General features: G+C 48.3%; 1 pseudogene; it reads left to right on the top strand.

Annotated features, from left to right (window-relative positions):
- The first annotated feature begins 8,053 nt into the window (after window positions 1-8,053).
- LOC129064732 (ribosome biogenesis protein NSA2 homolog) lies at window positions 8,054-9,752 on the top strand (annotated as a pseudogene).
- Window positions 9,753-15,148: the final 5,396 nt, after the last annotated feature.

The raw sequence follows: 15,148 nt of genomic DNA, 5'->3' as shown, positions 1-15,148 counted from the left end.
ACGAGAGCTTTCATCTCCGGTTTTCTTTGGCACCGACGTGAGCGACTCCTTTTAACCCGGTTTCACCACGTCCCCTACGTGGGATGTTGCCACAGCCCATCTGCGCCAAGACCGGCCCAGACTTCTGCAATGCCCGGGACCTGAAGCAACCCCGGGCAGGGCAGCCGGGGATAGTCAGAGCGCGGGGCAGCCTCGCCGTGGCCCAAGCGCCGCGCTGGTCGCCGAGCTCCTGCGGCCCCCCCACCCCGCTCGCCCAGTGCGGGTGGGTTTCAGCGGTTCTGCGTCCCGGCGATACCCGCGTGGGGGTTTCAGAGGCCAATGCAGTTTAGTTTCAGGAGGCCCGTATCCCAAATGTGCTGGTCCCTCTTTTTGCCCCCGAGGCCTCTATTTACCCTCCGGTAACGGCGGTCCCAGCTGGAGCGGGGCCCCCGCCCAGCGTCGGTGGAGGGCTGCTGTTACCCGGGGCTGCTTTGCACTGAGTCCTGGGGAGAAAGAGTTCTTGTTGTAATAAACGCCTCTGGTAATGAGAGATGCCGTTTATTGCAACCCTTCACGCACATTATCTTCCTGAGTTATCACTCCCTGGCGAGACGCGCGCTGTTGTCATCCCCTTTTTACAGGTGAGAACACTGAGGCACAGGTAGGCTGAAGGCTGGGGCCGCAGGCCCAGGGCTGGAAGGCAGGCAGCAGAGCAGGCAGCTCCGAACCCCGGGGATGCATTCATTGCACGGCGGCTTGGGAGAGGCGGCTGAGCAGACCCAGGCAGGGACAGATGAAAAATACTCAGGAAAAAAAAAAGTGTTAGGTTGTTGCTGGCGTGCGCGGTGTAGTTAGGCCTGAAACAAGTGAACCTGCACTGCACGGAAGACTCTCTCATGTCGTTATCCCCTACATAATACAGAACAGAGTAACTGTTTACATAGCACTGGCGCGGCGTTGGGCACTGGCAGTCATCTGGAGATGCTGTGGAGTGTGCAGGGGGTGCGCCTGCCAGCACCGGGCCACTTTACCGGAGGGCCGCCCCAGCCCCAGAGGTCTCATCCTCGGCTAGTGAGGTGCCCCGCTGCTAGGGAGGGGTGGCTGAGCTCACTCCAAGAAGCAAACTCACGCTGGTGCCACCCAGCAATACCCTGAGGCCTCTCCCTGGGCTTTTCTCCCTTTTCCAGAACATCTGCACTTGGCACCAGGGATCCTCCCCCACCCCCCACAGGGTGCTGGCTCCCCGGCACAGGGAGGCTGGCAGCAAGTGCACACTCAGGCGGCCTCTGTGACAGCTCAGTTCCCTCAGATCCCCTTCTAAATCCAGATCCTCTAGATCTAGACTCCTCGTCTAAAGGGAGAAACAGACTCCGCTTTCGTTTTTATTGGTTTACGCTGGGCTAACCCTTGGTTTCTCTGCCCAGGTCTTGTTCCGCCCGCCCATGACGTTGTCATGTTGGCTTCTGCTTTTTCCTCTCCTCCAGCCAGTCCGTCAGCCTCGGTGCCCCCTCAGGCACTTCCCAAGTTTGGTGGTGGTTATTTTGCTGGGGCTGCCGGAACAAAATACCACAACCTGGGTGGCTTAAACGACAGAAATGTATTGTCTCACTGTTCCAGAGTCCAGACGTTTAAAATCAAGACATAAGCAGTGTTGGTTCCTTCGAAAGGCTGTGGGGGAAGAATCAGCTTCAGGCCTTTCTTTTTGGCTTGGGAATGGCCACCTTTTCCCTAATGTCTCCCTATGTGGTTTTCCCACCGTATGCGTCTGTGTTCAAATTTCACCTTATATGGACACCAGTCATGTTGTATTTGCGTTCACCCTAACGACCTCTTTTCTTTAATTCCCCTGTAATGACTCTTATCTCCAACACATTCTGAGGTACTGGGGCTTACGACCTCAACATATAAATTTGGATGGGAGGGGGGCACAATTCAACCCACAATACGTGACAGTTGTCACTGGCTCTCTCCCCTTATCCCTCCCCATCTCCCAACACTCCCTGGGTTCTAGCCCTGGGGCACAGGTGACCTACCGCTGGGAGCGGGGAAAGGCCCGGCCCAGGGATTGCAGCTGGATTCCATCCCCTCTGGCAGAGGCATTGAGACACTGGGAAACAACTTCATCCTCCAGGCTCTCGGGTGTCTCTTCTGAAGACAAAGGGGACGGACTAAATATTTTCTCAGGTCTCTTTCAACGCTAACACTTAAAAACAATTTTTCTCCCTGATCATTTCAAAAAGTTTCAGTTTATCGGCTGTACTGCGACCGTCAGGCAGAGGCTATATTGGGCGGCGTTGCTGCACAGGGCTCGGGAGTTGGCCTTCTCTGCATCAGACCCCATTTCATCTTCTGTAAGGCAGGAACAACAGTCTTATTACTGTAATAATAATAGTATCACTCCTGTAATAATAACCTAACACAGAAAAGTGTTGCAAGGACCGCCAGACCATGGCCTCAGTTTTCTCATTAAACAGCCATTCCAGACCCATAGCTGGGGATTTCATTTTGGAACTTGGGGAGAAGTAGGAGTGTTTAACCTCTTTCCCACTTTCTTTTTTCCAAGGATCTCTTCAGACAAGTAAACAAGAGCCAATGTGAGGCTGTAATGGAGCAAATTTCCTAATGGAAGTTAGAGTCTCTTTTCAAGTTATTTTCACCCCCCGTTGCATTTTTGGCTTGATTAAAATTTTATAGCAAATCCTAGCTAGATACAGATCTCCACCTGCCTCAAACTGATTTACTGATCTTCTAGAGAAGCTAACGAGAGTCAAAGTCGTCCTCAGGACAAGCTGAGGGGCAGGTTGATAATGGCCTTGTCTCGAAAGCTCCCACTTGTGATTGCCAACTGCCAATCACAACTGATTATTAATCATCTTCCACATCTTCTGAAATACAGCCACATCGATTTCTAATGACCCATGTGCTTTTAATTCCAGGCCCTGGTAAATGGATGGTTAGTGAGAGGGTTGGCAACAGTGGCTGGGTGTTTCTCACTCAATCTGTGTTGGGGCTGCAGCTACATTAGGCAGATCCTGTCTCTCCCATGAAACTGTAAGCGCCTGCTACCCTTCGTATACCCGGGCTCCTCTGCAAGCCCTAGCATAGTATTTACACACCATAGACACCCATTTGCTGAATTGGACACATTGATCCTAATTATTCACCTGCAATCAATGGCAACCAAGGGTGGATCCAGGTTTTGTGGAGTCTGAAGTTCACACAACTTAGGGGACCTCTGTTAGGAAATTACAGCCCTGGCCAGTGTGGCTCAGTGGTTGGAGCATCATACCGTACCTGAAAGGTTGCGAGTTTGAGTCCTGGTCAGGGCACATGCCTAGGTTGCAGGTTATCTCCAGTCCAGGCGCAGACACGTGTGACGCTGGGTCCTGCCACGGGTGATCCCTGGTCCCCACGTGGATCCCCTGTCCGGGTGCACACAAAGGCAACCAATCACCAGGTGATGCTTCTCTCCCTTCCTCTCTCTCTCTCTCTGAAAAAGCAAATGAAAAAATGTCTTTGGGAGGATAAGAAAAAATTACAATGTTGGATACAAATGTGAATTGTTTTAGAATGAAAACAAGTACAGTAAAATACAAATTTAAAAAGTTTGTAACAAAAAATTTATAACGGCATAAATCCCACAAAATTCAAAACAATAACCTAAAGATTTTATTCTTAAAGGAAGCAATGATTAATTTGAGATTTAAGGAAAATAAATAGAAAAAAAAACAAAAAAAAAGATTTTCTTCTTTTTCCTTACCTCTATAATAAGTATTTCACCCTACATTTTTGGCTGCATATACATTAACTGCTTCTTTACATGGTATTTTTAGTAAACTTTATTTATAGAACAGTTTTAGATTTACAGAAAAGTTACAGTTTTCATAAACTGCATGCCCAATCTCGGCTGTCATTAACACCTCACATTAGCACAGAACATTTGTTGCAATGAATGAGCCAGTATTGATACATTTTTATAACTGAAGTTTATGCTTTGTTCAGATTTTCTTTGTTTTACCTAATGTGTTCTTTCTGTTCCCACCAGGGGACTAAATTACATTTTCTCGTCACATCTCCTTAGGCTCCTCCAGGCTGTGACAATTTCTCAGACTCCTTGTTTTTGATGACCTCAACAGCTTTGAGGACTGGTCATTTGATTTTGTAAAATGTCCTTCTATTGGGATTTGACTAATATTCTTCTCATGATAAGCCTGGGGTCTGGATTTTTGGGGGGGAGATTTTTTTATAACACAAGTTTCTATAGAGGAGAAGGAAAATGCATGGTTGATGGAATATTTTTTAAAAATTCCAGCTTTGATAAGGCATTGAAGAGAACCGAATCCATTGATTTCCCTTTTAAAAGAGTGCTGATCAAGGGAATTTTCAATAGCATGGCTTCTGGCAGTGCACCTTTCATCCCGGGTTTCTCTCTTACTGCCCATACACTTCCAGGTGCCCTAGGACAGGTTGATAAGGAGACAAGACAGCTGGCGCGAGAGCCCAGATGCTGGAAAGTTGGGGGCGGGGGGGTGGTAATCTCAGTGACATTCCTACACTGGGAAGGTTAGAAATACACGTGCAAGGACCGGAAATCCCATAAATATACCTCCCCAAACGGAAAGTAGTAGATCCCCCAACTCCAGGTCCCCTTAGCTGGGTTCCAAAAATGAGCTGGCCACTTCAGCACTACCAAGGGAAGGGACCTGGAGTAGAGAGTGGCAACAGCATTAACTGATTGCAGCTAGATTACCTTACTTTTGCAAGTTTTGCAGAAACACTTAACTGCAGGAACACGTGACTAGAGGCTTTTGCAAGTCAGGAGCCCTGGAAATGAAGCCATGGCAGCACCTGCCATCGACAGGACTTTGGCAGCCTCACGGTGCTGCTGCCCACATCGGCCAGCACAGGCCTCTCAGGTGTCTGGCAATAAGGACAGGGAATTTTCCCACCAACCAGGGCGCTTTCAGTGGCTCTCATAAAGCTAGAGTCCCCCCCCTCTCGCACACCCTCTTCCTTTTTGAAGTGCACTTGTTCGCTGACACCATCAACCTCCCGAGGGAGCCGCCCAGCTCTCCCAGACTCACTGCCGGGGCGCTCACGCGGCGCACGTGCTGCTCCTGCACAGTTCCAGATGCGGTCTGGGCTTCCAGAATTCGTCCTGCACCCCCACAACACAACATTGACTTTCTGTGTCTGGAGGTGATGTGACTTGAGTTAGTCAGTGTCGAATAGAAATTATAAGTACCCCAATCTTCCCATTCAACTAGCTTCTCGTTGTCAACCCATAAAATTCAAACTCTTTACAAGAACTTCTGAGACGTCCTTCCTAACCTGGTCCTGCTCCCTCACAGGCCAGCCCCCCACCCATACCCCTCTCCAGCTGATGCACAATGGCTGTACTTGCCCGTTAAGGGCAAAGGCTCTGGAGTCCAGCCGCCTGGATTCAGATTCCACGCCTTACTGGTTACAGGCCTGGGGCAAGAAACCCTCTAATGCCTAGCTTTCCTATCTGCCAAGTGAGAACACTATTGTGTTGCATCCCATCTAAATCATAGTCAACTTGTAAGAAGCACCATTGTTTTATGTATCCCTGAGAAAGAAAATAAATGCTGCCCATTATAATTATAAGGCATCATCAATTGGAAGGTGCACCCTAGATTGATTGGCATTTACTGAATAGCAGATCACTTTAAAACTTAGTGGCTTGAAGCAACAATCATTTATTAATTCATGACTCTGGGGGTGACACTTGGGCTGGGTGGCTCCTCTGTGGGTCTCTCTGGCAGCTGGTCAGCTGGTGAATAACCTGGGGCTGGTTGGTCTGGGGGTGGCCTCACATGATTGGTAGCTGTCAAGCTATTTCTTGAGGTCCCTGAGGACCTCATGGCCACTCCGGCCAGCGAGTCCAAGTGTGTTCAAACTGTGACCTTGCAGCTCCTATCCCAGCAAAGGGGACAAACCCCAGTGTACAACTGCTTTTCAAACCTCTACTTCTATCAGGCTTGCTGCTGTCCCATCGGCCACAGCAAGCCACAGGACCAGGTCCACGGTCTGCGTGGGAAAGGACTAGCCAAGGACATGGATACAATGAGGGGACCTATGATGGCCATGTTACAATCTAAGACACACCCTGATTCCCAAGGTATTAGAAGGTGAAAAATATGCACCTAAGAATACACTAAATATAATAGTATATTAGATTTAGTATCATATACTTATTTAATATATTTAATATTTTATATTTATACATTTAATAGCATAGTAAATAAGTGATGTACATTAGATCCACTTATTATGGTGATCATTTTGTAATATGTACTCACTCGTATGTTGAAATCATTTTGTTGTACACCTGAAACTAATATAATGTTATATGTCGATTATATCTAACATTTTTTAAAGCAAAGGAAAAAAGAAACATATTAGCTACAGGAAACATGGAGTTTAAGAACATTTGTTGGTAGCTTTACCTTCTGAAGATGGGAGAGACTAGAGCACATATAAAGCTATGCCCTTTGAGTCAAGAAGCAGCAAAGTAGACAAGGTGGGAAATAAAATAGGAAAAGGGATTGTTGGTGGAGGGAGAGCCAACAACGGAAGAGACGGGGCCAGATGTTTCTGAAACAGGAAAAGGCCTCTCCCTGGAACTTGAGGGGAAGAGGCACAGTAGATACAGATAAAATCTGAAGATCGTGGAGTTGAAAGAGGAAAGATTCTTGCCCTCCACTCTTACGACTAAATGAATAGGAACATGCCTTTCCCTCTCCCCACTTCCTTCAGAGATAACAGTCCTGAAGTCCTTCTGTTTCACAGGAGTAGTATTTTCACAGGAAAACGAGGCTCCGGGAATCTCAGCCAAGAAAATAGCTCCTTGGTCAAGCAGCAAACAGCACGGCCATCCACTTCGACAGACAGCAGTAGAGTGTCACTTTCCAGACGGAGCCTCTCCTCGTGGCCACGCCCCGCAGGTCCCCCATGGGAGCCCTCCAGCCGCGCACGTTGCATCAGGTCAGCCTGGTAATAGCTCTGAAGCTCCCGTTCACACCCATGACTGCTCTGACAAAACCATGACTTTGAGTTTAAACCTGCGGTGTCACTTTAAACAGTTTAGGATGACAAGACAAAAACATCTCACCAAGAAAAGCTCCTTTCAAGGTACTGAAATATTACAGTAATCACATCCCTGTCTTCCAAACATACTGTTCTCGTTTCACTCAATAATCATTCAGCTGAACAAAGGGAGGAATACATAAGACAATACTTTTTAAAGTATATTTTCCGCTTATTAGAAGAAAACCAGATTTCCCCAAAAAACAAGATCCTGTATCTGATTTTTTAGTAAGCACTGGGATAGGTATAGATACATGGGTAGATGATGACAGATAATTAGATAGGTAGGTAGACAGACAAACAGATAGATATACCTGGAGTATGGTAGGTCCTTTTGGAATCAAGTGCTACCTTCTTTCCAAGAAACGACCATTGTGTCCAAAAAAGAAAAAAGGTCACCCTGTGAGGTAACACCTGCAAGGCACTTAGCACGGTGCTTGGCCCTGAGTGAGCGCTCTCGAAATGTTAACATTCTTACTTCCCTTTGGAAAGCCTTTGTATCTCTATGCTTCTTTCTACCTGCGACCCTGTACATTCCTATTTATCCACCAAAACCTGACTCCGGTGTCACTCTCTCCAGATCGTGCGCACACACAATGCGCTGCGCTCCCTGCCCTTGAGACGCAGCGCCGCTGCTGTGGCGGCGTGGTCGGTGCCCCGCGGCCTGTGGGCCGGCGCGAGCCGCCTGACAGCAGCTCTCCTGCATCTAGGCATCCCTGGTCTCCACGCCAGCGCACTGCTTGGCACTTGATGCGTGTTTATTTAATTGAACTGCTACGTCACCTCCCGTAGAAGCCCTTCTCCTTCCCTTCCCCAAGATGTAACCGTTCTCCTCTCTGGAGGTGTTCACACAGCTCTTCATCATGCTTCTGACACAGGACGTGTCACATTCAACTGTGATTACTTGTTTGCGGAAACACATATGTGGAGAATGTGCCTTCTTTACACTGAGCCCCCTAGCACCATGCCTAGCGGTAACACTCTACAAACATCAGTGAAATGAATAAAAACAGTGATGCAAACCTCCATCCCTTTTACACTCAGGAAGGTCTGTGGCCCCAAAGTCCAGGGTAAAATTAGGTTTAGTGTTTAACTCACCAGTAGTTGTTCCTATGGTCTGAGCTCCACTGGTTTCCCCCTCCCTTTCAGATCATGACACAGCTACATCGCCACATACTCAAGAGAGTCATTAATTGAGGCCCAGTCCCCATCCCTGAGGCCTCTCTGACACACCCCCACCGCACCCCTACCGAGGACCCTATTATGTGTCGGGCCCACAGCACCCGCCAGTACTTTCAGTTTCTCTTGGTGAGCAGAGTGTATCTACAAATACCACAGGGAGTACGTAACACTCAGAACAGGCCATTTGTCACCCCAGGCACCTGGAGATGGGACACTGAGGGGGTGCATCACTGAGTGAAACTGAAACTATCATAGAGCAGCATGAAGCCCTCTTCCTCTTCTGATCTCGCCTCTTTCTTCCTCTCCGTTGCACCTGGCAAACAACAGCCCAGCCCTCGTGTGGCCCAAGGCCCCATCCCGGCCTTCTGGAGGCCAGGGACCACACTAGGGTCTGAGGACAGATACAGCTTTCCCCCTCCCAGTGAACATGCCCCATATGCTTTCTACAGGTTTCCTGAATCTCTGTGTTAAGAGCCTCTGATAGAATAGAAAGCATATGAGATTTGCAGTTACAAAGATCTAAGTTCAAGGCTCGATTCTGCCTCTTACTAGTACTCTAATTCTTAATGATTCCAACTCAAAGGATGGGAGCCAAGTTAGAAATGTGACTTTTTGGAGTTGGCTCGTGGGTCTCTGAAAGTAGAGGCCTTTGAGCCCGGTGGACTGCACCCAGCAGCCCACTGGCTGTACCCACGCCACAAAAACAAGTATGTTGAGTTACACCAAAGTGCTATGAATATTGTTAGGATTGCATGAGAAAAAGAGAAAGAAGAAAGGTCAAGAGGCTCATGAACATTTCAAAGAAGGCAAAAAAGATGACTGGCCTACAGGCTAAGCTCTACCGTAAACAGCACTGTGCTGAGAAAATACAAATGAAAAAAACCTACCAAGAAGCATGAAAAGAGAGACACCAAAGAAAAGAAGGAAGAAAAGACTCCACAAGGAGCAGCACCTGCATATGTACTGGACAGAGAGGGATGGGCTTGAACTAAAGTACTTTCCAATATGATTTTTAAAAAGTGAAAAGAGAGAGTAGGAAAATAGGAGGTCCTTCTGCCCCAAGTCTGAGCCCAGGCTGAAATAGAGGCCCTAGAAGCTATTCAAACAGGGAAGAGAAAGAAGAAAGCATGGAGAAAGAGGGTTTCCAAAGTCTGCTTTGTTGGAGATGGCTTTGCAGAAAAGCCCCTAAGCATGAAAGATTCATTAGGCCACTTGGCTTACATGTCACGAAGGCCCATCCAACTCATCACGAACTGAAAGCCACCTTTTGCCTGCCAATACCTGGTGTAAAGAAGAACCCACCCCCACCATCCCCACTTTATACAATGCTGGGTGCTATTACCAAAGGTGCCACCATCGAGGTGAACGTGAGCAATCTGGACGTGGAGACACAAAGAGGCCAGGTTATTTAGGGAAAATATGCCCAGGTCGCCCATGGTCTTGAGAAGGGTGGGTGCCTACATGCAGCCTTACTGGTTTGACAGCAGTTTCACACACGTAACTCCTTGTAATTATTGTAGGCTACGCACCCATCAGGAAAGCTCCTTTGCTGTGATGTTTGAGTATTACTGCACAGCTCACACACCTGCAGCCATCAAGAGAACTGTTCATGCTATTGTAAAAAGCATTCAAATGGTCCCGTTTTGCAAAAGAAGTAAAAAGGAACATATGAAGTTAATTATAAAGTGTTACTTTAACTCAGTACATCCAAAAAATAATATTTCAACATGTGATCAATGTCAAAATTTTAGTGAGATATTTTGCATCCTTTTTTTAATTTGGTCTTCAAAACCCATTGTGTATTTTATACGCACAGCACAGCTCAATGCGGCCTAACCATATCTCAAGGGTTCAACGGCCACATGTGACCCTTGGACAAGACAGACCTAAAGGGTGTTATACAACTTTGCTTCTTGACACATAAACCCGTCTCTTTTGCCCACTGGGCACCTCAAAACATTGGGGACCGTTTGGAACTTGAGGAAGCTGTAAATAGTGAGCAGGGACTTCTGACAGAGGCCCAGGGTTCACACTGTCTGAAGGGCAGCAAAGGCAGCCCGATGACACAAGGGCCGTCGTTGCATAGGTCGGTATCCAGCTGGGCCCAGCCACACCTGGATTAATAAGCGATCCACTAGAGGATAGTTGCTGTGTGTCTTTAAACTGGGAACATTGCCACCAGGATAAATATGTTTATTGGCAAAGTTAAAAAAAAAAAAAGTGAGTTTTTGGTGACTCAAGCTGTCTCAATCCCAGAGTCTCCCTAGACACTCCCCGCACTTGTCCTGTTTCCCCGTCACTTGGTAGTGACTCTATTAGACGGTATTTCTTCTCTGAACCCCAGCATCTGGCCATGTGTTCAGTGAGTGAACAAGGGAACGGTCCGCTTGCTCCGTGAGTCAGGAGAGGAGAAAGTGTGGGATATGTTTTGAAACTGGTTCCTTCTTTCAATGACAGATACAGACAAAGACTAATGTATTCTCTGACATCTTCTCTCAGGCTGACTCAACACACATATTTCTTCCTTCAACAAGTATTGATCATAGCTAGTTGCCTCTTCCTCATCCCAAAGTTCAAAGGTCAAGAAGAGCAGGTTTTGAGGACAGAGCCTTTTGAAACAAGAGGGACACAGACGGTCAAGCAGAAAGAACTGGTCTCCCACTGTGAGGCGGGGCTTCATCAGGGGGACCCCTGCTTAGGAACCACCACTTCTTCCTGATCCCTCAGGAAGGCTGTCCTGGGTCAAGTCCCTGATCGTTATTTACCCGCTCCACGACCTCAGAGTCACCGTGCCTCTAAGAGCCTTGGTTTCTTGATCTTAAACTAATATCCATCTCCCAGTGTTGTGTAGAAGGAAATGAACTCACAGTAGAGAATGCTTTTGTACAATGCCCATGTGAATGCTTACATGGTAACCAAAATCAACACAGCACAGCTATTAAAGACCAGTGACAGCGAGTCTGGAATTTTATCACACGGCAAGTCTGTGGCAGTGACAGGGACTGTTCATCTTTGTGGTTTGTGCAACATGGCACACTATTCTAGCATTCAGATTCTACAGCAGTTCAATCACTTCATAGATGTTTGTCTTTAACACGATGTTCTGGGCAGATATTTATAAAAATGTTTACATGCACAAGGATTGGGGAAGGTGAAGAGTATTTCATTAAGGCCTAAAATTTTACAGGAGATGGTTGTTCCGCAGCTCCTGAATAACTCACGGTTGGCAATGATCCATGGAGAGCAGTGGTAACTGCTTGCTGCCCTCCTGCGTCTCTTGTGTAGATGGGAAGATGCTCAGGGTGAAAGCTGTTTTAGTTGAAGAACATCCCTCACTGTTTAGTCTAGGAAAGTGTTGAGATTCCCAGGGCTGGGGAGGCACCTCTCAGAGACCCTTGGGCAAGGTCGCGGGCATAAGCAGCAGCTCTGAGACCTCGCCCAGGCCCTCGGGTTCCAGGGCAGACTCGCTCCTTCCGTGAAGGATTCTGGAAGACAAAGAGTGCGAAGCTGGGGGAACAAAGCTGGAAAGACTCCAAGCATTTATTTCTAAATAGTTGAAAGATTCTATGTAGATTTTATCCTGGAAAAAAAAAAAAAGGAGGGAGGTTGAAGTAGATAACCTGATATTAGAATCTGTGGATCCGATGTGAGCTCAGGGTTATGAGCAAATGGAATTAGAGGTTGGACTGGGAGGAGCCAGGTAGCCGAGGGTGGAGGCTGAACTCACAGAGTGATTCACAAGAATTTATTCGACCATGAGGAAACAGATCACCCCACCCCAGGACACCCCCAGACAGAAGACTCCCCAACCAGCCAGGCCGCTTGTCTCCGCTGGTGCCCACGAAGTGTGTGTTTCATTCAGCCTCCGCCCAGAGATTACAGGCAGGGATTCTCCTCGCAGACAGCCCTCAAGCTGGGGCTTTTCCAGCCTGGCCGTCCTCTCCGCCACGCTGCCTCTTAGGCCCGGGCAGGCCAGCACCCGCGGCCAGCCTCGCAAGCATGGGGCCACTGCGGGCGGAACAGGCTGGTCATGGACGGACGGTCTGAGTAAACAGGGCTTCTGAAAGTGTGCTCCTCGGGCGGCCGGCACCAGAGTTACCTGGAGAGAGAGATGTCATCAGCCCCACCCAGACCTACTGATCGAGAATGTCTGGGGCAGGATCCAGGTGCACATTCTCTCCCCGCCCCTCCCCCCAACCTACACTCATTTTCCCCCAGTGAGTCTTTTGCACACAAAAGTGTGAGAACCAACTGGAGTATCTGTAAGCCCTCATCAAAAATCCTGGGGCTTCATGGCTCTGGTTTGAGAAGATTTATCTTATTTCTCAGCTGTTTGCAGTTTTAAAGTTTTACATTTCAAATTCCTTTTCCTATAGGTATTCTCTCTGGGCCTTCTCTTTTACTAGTCAGAGATCTATTTTTTAAGTGTTGCATTAGTATAAGTAGAGTATAGTACATGCAAGGCCCCTCGGGCATGGGGACACTTGCGAGGACAGGCGAGGTGCCCTGCCCCGAAGGTGCGTGCATGCAGGTCAGGAGCGGGGCCCAGGCTGCGGAGGGAGCCCAGCCGCAGGGCAAGGGTGACTCAGGACCCAGAACGCAGGAGGCCTCCCTTCTGATTGGCTGGCACCTGGCCTTGCCAGCTGACAAATGTGCTGGATGTCAGTCCTGGCAATAAGTACTATGTAAGTGGTAGAAAGGAAGTTTCCCAAGATTTCTGAGGGGGAAGGTATCTCAACCAACTGGAGCCAGGAGAAGGACTTCACAGAGGAAGGGGCCACTGAGTGAGGCCTTAAGAAGAGGCAAGATTTCAAATGGTTGCGGACACTGTGATGGGAGAAGGGGTAGGAGGAAAGACGCGGGGCGGGGACCTGTGGGGGCCATGGAATGGGGAGAAGTCAGTTCGGAGTGAGTGGAAAGACGGATGGTATCAGTTCTCTATCACTGCATGACAAACTGCTCCAAAATGCAAAGGCTTGGAATGACCATCATCCCTCCTGCTTGTCTTTCTTCCACTCAGTGCCAGCTTACCTCCGGCTGGGGGTCCACGTTCACAGTGGCTCTGTCACACGGCTGGGAAGCCAGAGGTGGCAACCCGTTCCCCTTGTGTGGCCTGCTCTATAGCGTGGACTTCCTCACCGCTGTGAGGCCTTGAGAGTAAGCATCCCAGGAGAGCCAGGCAGAAGGTGCATTGCCTTTTGTGAGCTAGCTCTGGGGGTCATACAGCCACTTCCGCTGTGGTCACCAGCCCACCCATGTGCAGAGGCAGGGGACAGGGAGTCCACCTCTCAATGGGAGGCGTGTCAAAGTTTTTTGTAAGAAGAGAATGTGGGAAGGGAGGTGTTGTTGTAGCTGATTTTGGTAAATGTACTGCAAGAGCAAGCTCAAATGATGTGTTAAGCAATAACAGGAAGTAGTTCATAAAAACTTTTCGTTAGCTTCAAATAGGCAAAGCAAACATGACTCCTCTTTTGCAGGAGAGGAAACGAACCTAGAAAGTGGAGTAGAAAGACAGGTGTGCCATGAACTTAATGATGCTCAGAGACCCTCTCGGGCACTGACACCTTCTCCCAAGGCTCTAGGAGGGACCCAGAGCGTATGCGCGAGCATTCTATGAATGTTCAGAGGCAAGATGTCTTAACTGCAATTGGTTAACTACACTGTACTTTTTGCACTTCAAGCTCCCCTCCATCACATTCCTCCTTGTGTCTTTGGAAAGGTTATGGGCATTTTGGAGACCGAGTTAAGAGGAGATTGAATCGGGGGGTACATTTAGGTTTGGTGGAGTGGGTAACTGATGTGGTTTTCAGTAACTGTAGCGTACAGCTAAGACATTCCCGGGCATCGAGAGGTAGCGACGACTTCCAGGAGTGCTCCTCTGGCGTGCTGGCTGACTCACCCAGCACTGTGGAACCAGAGGCCAGGACGAGAGGTTAGACTGCGATGTGACTGTGTCCTGTGGTGTCCGGAATTAGAATGAACCCATGTTGGTAACGAGGAGAAACAAAGTTTGACATGTACATAACCAGAGGCTAGTTTGTGGAGAATTCTTCTGATCAGGAAATAATTGTTGCACCTCCCCAAAGGCAGAAAAAATGCAAGAAAAGCAGGCAAACATTATGATACCAGTTATTAAGAAAGAGGCTGTTTCCAGAAACTCTCTGAAAGGAAGGCTGGAACTCAGCACTGCTCACTCTAAAACAGACCACGGAGCCTGTGATGGGTTTGCGGGAAATGGAAGAGAAATAAGGCCACCTCCCTGTCACCATAAACTTACAGAGAAGAGGAAAGAGGTCACGATCATTATCAAATGATCGACCAAAAGCATTTATAAAGCACCATACCATATTTTACATGGCCCTGGGTGGGGATAGGGTAGCGAAGAGAGTGACCTCTGGCCAGACGCTCTGCATTAGACATGGGTTCCGATCTGTGTGATACAAGGTAACGTAAAACGAAGCTAACTCAGGCTAGCTTCTCAGGTGAAACCAACTACAGAGGGGAAATGAGGCATTACTTACATGGCGCAGCAACTGCATCTACACTGTGCGTTGGCACACAGCATTTGTTACTTGAGATGGAATGCAGGTAGCCTGTTTGGGAAGGGACAGGTGGGACACAATTGTGGAAGTCCCGTACTTGACCACAGCGGAGACGAGAGAAGCCCAACGGGAGAAGCTCGGTGGAACAAACAGGGTTCTGAGTGGGCTCGGGCAGGGCAGCTCCAAATAACAGCTGGGCTGGAATTACGGTGTAAGAGGTGAAGGAACTTGGTGTCTGAGAGGAGTGACCTAAACCCACAATGATAATAATAATCACTATCATCTTTTAGAAACCTGTGTCAAACCTCCCCCCAAAATTAGGTAAAATAACTTGC

Source organism: Pteronotus mesoamericanus, unplaced genomic scaffold, assembly GCF_021234165.1.
Source record: "Pteronotus mesoamericanus isolate MK-2021 breed Mesoamerican mustached bat unplaced genomic scaffold, CSHL_Meso_final contig_169, whole genome shotgun sequence".
NCBI classification, from domain to species: Eukaryota; Metazoa; Chordata; class Mammalia; order Chiroptera; family Mormoopidae; genus Pteronotus; species Pteronotus mesoamericanus.
The sequence above is the reverse complement of the archived record's forward strand: the minus strand, read 5'-3'. Positions and strand labels throughout refer to the sequence as shown.